Below are 6000 nucleotides of genomic sequence, written 5' to 3' on the forward strand. Positions count from 1 at the left end.
TCTCCTTTGTCGTACACGTGGGGACATAGGTAGTTGACTATTCACATCGGCATCTTGAATGGATTTTCTCCTTTGTCGTACACGTGGGGACATAGGTAGTTGACTATTCATATCGGCATCTTGAATGGATTTTCTCCTTTGCCGTACACGTGGGGACATCGATGCTTGACTATTCACATCGTCATCTTGAAATGACAATGTCATTCGTTGTACATATGAGGACATTGATGTGTGAGTTTTCAGATCTGTATCTTGAATTGATTTCCTCCTTTGTAGTACACATGCAGTTATTGGTAGTTGATTGTTAATATCTGAATTTTGAAAAGACATCCTTCGTAGCGAACTCGAGGTCTCCGACGAACCGTCTTCAAGTGGTATGAGTTGAGTAATCTCGTTTTTAAAATCAGCATCTTGAGCAGAATTCCTTTCTTGTACTAGCGGAGAAGCAGGCGCTTGTGAATCGATGTGGCTAGTGTCCTGAATGGACATTCTCATTTCGTTCAGTACCGGAGGAATAGGTGATTGTGTATCATCCGCGCCCTGCAAAGACTTCCTTCTCTGATGTGCTAGTGGAGACATTGTTGTTATTTTCTTGATACCATCATCAATTTGGATGCTTTTTCTTCTTTGGCGTACCATTGGAGACCTAGATGCTGGTCCCTTGATATCATCAGCATCTTTAATAGACTTTCTGCTCTGGCTTGCTTGTGGAGACATAGAACCCATGTTATTGATGTCATCAGCATGAACTATTTTTCTTTGTCGAACACCAGGAGACTTGGATGTTTGTCTTTTAATGTCATCAGCACCTTGAATGGACCGTCTTCTTTGCCGCACTATCGGAGACATAGACGCCATTCTCTTGGTATCGTCCTCTTGGACGTATTTTGTTCTTTTTCGTACAAGTGGAGAACATGATGTGTGTCCCCTGATGCGTTCAGCATCTTGAAAGGACTTTTCTTTTTTGTGTACATGTGAGGTCATAACGTCCTCGATGGGTTCTTTTATTTCAGTAGTGTGTGTAGACATTGCCGCTTGTGAATCGATTTTATCGTTCTCATACAAATAAGTCACTAGTTTCCCATCATTGCTGTCTCCAATTTGCCTTTGAATTTCTATGTTATCATTGTATTGAATCGACGTCTCCATAGGCCTTGAACACGTACTTGATATATTCATATTCTCAAGTTCCTGGATCAAATTCAACGGTTCTATGGATTCCTGTGTTGCTTTTTCAGCTTGAAAAACAACGCTTTTGCCATAGACATCCTCGTGATGTTCCATTGAATTATTTGCGTTGTAAGATGGAGATTTTTGAGTCGATCGACCAACTGAACGCGACACGTTTTTCGCTTTCTTTTTCTTTCGATTGGCTTTCTGTGATTTACATGTTCTATCGTCTATATCTTTGCAACTACCTACAGACGCCCGTCTTACAGAATGACTGGAAACTAGTTCAGTAATGGAGACCGACGGTGTTCCTATATCCTCGTGTCTTCTGTAAAGTGCCTTCGACGACGCTTTCGATTGTGTTCTATAATGCTCGTAATTCATCGACTTCCGTCTGTCATCTCTATGGGTTACGTTAGTAACATGTGACGGTTCCTCACAATCTAAGTTACAATTTCCTCGATGAAGACTACACATGCGTGACTCAATTTCCTCAATTTTCGAAAAGGATTTCCTTCTCTGGTGAACGTTTGTTGGTGCAGATGTCGTTAAAAATACTTCATCTCTTAGGCTGGAATTCCGTGTTTCAGCATTGTCGCAAGTATCATCTATCTGAAATTGTATATGTGAAGTTTCATTTTGAATTTTGCATTCCTCGCTTGTCACATTTGATTCTATCCTTTGCCTATGTAAATGTGAATGTTTTTCATCACACTTTCTTTTCATTGATTTTTTACTATCCGAATTTTTTGTTGATTGAGACATTTTTGTTCCATTGATATCTGTTTTTCCAATATAATTTTGCTGTTGCAACAGTAAAGGACATTGCCCGAGCGTTTGACCATCCCTAGTTTTAACAAGAGACTTCCTCTTTCGAAATGATTTCGGAGATGACAGATACTGGTTTTTATCTTCTTCGTTTTTACATGACTGATTCGTAATCTCCTCAATTTTAAAAGACAGTCCTTGACCAAAATCATTTGACAAATTTTCTTCTGTTAGTTCTGCTTTTGCGATATTCTCGACCATAGAATACCTCCTCGACGATTTCACTATTAATACATGCTGATCGTTTTGAATTTTTGCTAATGATTTCCGCCTGACAGGAAAGTCTGGAGATTTTGGTTGCCTGGTCTCAATGGCGGCATTTTTCTCGCCATCTTTTTGCTGTATACATAATAAAGCATTAGACTTTTGTATGTCTTTATCATCAAATAATTCCAAAGACGATGCATTCTGACTTTCTTTTTCTATGTTTATCACTATAGATATGTGTCCGTCAGATGACTGCATTACATTGCTCTCATTATCGTGACAAACATAAATTTGAGATTGGGGTAAAATACCATCGGAGTTGTCAGTACTTTCGATGAATCCATTCTTCTGTTTCTGAACGAAAGGCATGGAGTCTGGCTCTTGTATATCCTCGCATCCAGGTATCGTAGTAGTTCTCCTTGAACACGTGGGAGATGGTACGTGCTGCGTTTCCGTTTTCTCTCCTTTCCCTGCTGACATTTTGACATCAGGTTCTGTTTTGGATTCTACAGTGGATACAAAGACGTTTTGTTGTAGTAAATATCACTGAGCACCAGTATACTATATGCTAAAACGATGGCTTGTCTTTCCTGTACTTCGGGTCCTGCTCGAAATCAATCCTGCTGCGTGCCTTTAAGTATCCCAGTGTTTAATTTGTCCTTTTCACAATTGTATATCTCGTGTGAAATTAGGGTAATTCGTTAACAGGCCATCTAATGAATAGAATGAGGGTGTTGCTCCGTGGCAAATATCCAGTGTTTCTTCTGAATGACTGTTTTCATGACACTAATCCAACAGATCAACTGTTGATTTTGGTGAAGGTCTCCATGAATATTGGGACACGCCTGGAAAACACAATATACATTTATGTGATCTCTGTCAGGAGCTAAGCCAAGAGACAGTAGCTATGTTTGCTGTTTGAAATACACAAGAATGATAGTGGAGACCAATATGTGTTGTAAATGTCATATATTAATGAGTTATCAAATTTTAATTTGAATATCAATTACATAAGCAAGATGGGGTAAAAATTGGCATATACAATACAATAATTATGACATCGCATCTGCTTATCCAGGTTTTAAAACACTGTATTGGATAAATAGAACTCTTTACCTTCATTGCAATAAAAGGTATGTAATAAGTATAAGATATTAGCTTGTGTTCTAATCCTATATGTATACATGATTTGTATTGTGATGTGTGTACTTGAATGTTAATAAAAATATTGTTTTAAAAACAGGTATGTAATGGGCGGGATAAAACGGGGGGGAAGGAAATAGGAGAATTATAGTAAATAATTCAAACAAAAGTACAGCAGTTTTTCTACATACAACTTGTGGTATAGTACTGACGCCACTGAGGACAAAGAAGGGTCAATGTTCTTGGCGAATGGATCAGTGGCTGGCTAAATAGCTTCTGATGGGTTGACCAATCGATGACCATACACTAGAGAAACAGGCTGATCTGAGGTCAGACCAACTCTGGGATTTTACACCACGCACAAAAGATATGGCCCCTTACGTAAACATTAACCCGGTAAGTGAAGATAGGGACATATCATCATATTACAATCAATAATGAATAAGGCAATAAAAAATAACAGTGACATAAATCTATTTATTTTGCCAGTGTGAATAAATGTCATTTATGTCATCTCTGTCAAGAAACTGAGCCAAGAGACATCAACTATGTTTGCGGTTTGAAATACAGAAGAAGAAGAATGGAGACTACATGTATATATATATATTACATAGGAGTACGAGTAGTACCGAAAATAAATATTGTTATTGGTAAAATGAGATATTATGGAAAGACTGTTTTCAAAAAATCAATATGAAATGACAAGAGCGATAGTTAAAAAATGGCTATCTTAAACGCATCTTGTAATAACATGGGATGTGGCAGCATTGTGAAATTTAAGATCAGTGAAACATGTCTTTTGCGTATTGTGACGTAACTGTCGAATTGTGATGCCAATAAACGATGTGTCATGCCCAGGGATTTTCAGAGAAATACAACCAATATAGTGATAAAAAAAATAATGTTACTAACATATCTGTGAATGGCAGAATTGATGAGCTAACAAATCCAACAAACTTGTTGCGATTGGATAGTGTGTCAAATTAGTGGTGTCTGAATGAGGGGGAAACAGATATACATGTATGGTAGAGAGATAGTGTGACAACCGTGCATGTGTTGACGTGATACTGGGGCAACCATGTATGTGGTGACGGGATACTGGGGCAACCATGTATGTGGTGACGGGATACTGGGGCAACCATGTATGTGGTGATGGGATACTGGGGCAACCATGTATGTGGTGACGGGATACTGGGGCAACCATGTATGTGGTGATGGGGTACTGGGCCAACCATTTAAGTCGTGATGAGATACTGAGGCAACCATGTATGTGTTGACGGGATAGTGGGGCAACCATGTATGTGTTGACGGGATGGTGGGGCAACCATATATGTGGTGATGGGGTACTGGGCCAACCATTTAAGTCGTGATGACATACTGAGGCAACCATGTATGTGTTGACGGGGTACTGGGGCAACCGTGTATGTGGTTACGGGATAGTGGGGCAACCATGTATGTGGTTACGGGATAGTGGGGCAATCATGTATGTGGTGACGGGATACTGAGGCAACCATGTATGTGTTGACGGGATACTGGGGCAACCGTGTATGTGGTGACGGGATACTGAGGCAACCATGTATGTGGTTACGGGATAGTGGGGCAACCATGTATGTGTTGACGGGATAGTGGGGCAACCATGTATGTGGTGACGGGATACTGAGGCAACCATGTATGTGGTTACGGGATAGTGGGGCAACCATGAATGTGTTGACGGGATACTGGGGCAACTGTGTATGTGGTTACTGGATAGTGTGACAGCCAATTATGTGGTTACTGGACAGTAAAGTTAAACCAGATTTCCTATGACTGGATAGATAGTAAAACTACAAAAATGTGGTGACTTGAAAGTGGGACTATTATATTTGTGGTGACAGGAAAGTTGGATTACCAGATTTGTGGTGACTTGAAAGTGGGACTTTCAGATTAGTGATGACTGGATAGTGGGACTACCAGATTTGCGGACACTGCCGACTGCAGAGTAGATCGACTATATTGTGTTGACTGGATAGTGGAACCATTAAAGTGGTCACTGGAAAGAGGGACTTCCAGATATGTGGTGACTGGAAGGTTAGATCACCAGATATGTGGTGACTGGAAGGTTAGATCACCAGATATGTGGTGACTGGTTAGTGGAACTTCAAGTGTTGTGATGGCTGGACAGTGAGACTTCTATATTTGTGGAGAGTGGGATTACCACGTTTGTGGTGGTTACATAGTGGGACTTATATATTAGAAAATGATTGGATAACTAAAATAATGGAGACTAGATTTTGGGACTAGATCGATTTTGAAACGAGGACAATCGAGGTATTGCTTATACCACGTCTGTGTAATCGATATGACAAAGTTATAAACATAGATTTACTGCGCAATGACCGCTGTGATATTTAGATGGGGACGTCTTAAGGAAAGATTTTGACATCTGTCATCTTGTAATGTTATTCATTTAAGCAGAACACTTGCAGGAGAGAGGAACAATACACTTGCTGTATGTCAGTATATGTTGTAAGAGTCGGCACCAAATGCCAGCCTTTCGGACAGCCAAGACAAATTGTCTGTTTAAGTTATGTAAGCCTGAAATATATGGAATGGCCTTGTGTTCTGGCTTTACAATATGATTCGTATGATAAAACGTAACCAATGTTCTAATCA

This window comes from Pecten maximus, chromosome 1 (genome assembly GCF_902652985.1).
Source record: "Pecten maximus chromosome 1, xPecMax1.1, whole genome shotgun sequence".
In the NCBI taxonomy this organism is placed as follows: domain Eukaryota; kingdom Metazoa; phylum Mollusca; class Bivalvia; order Pectinida; family Pectinidae; genus Pecten; species Pecten maximus.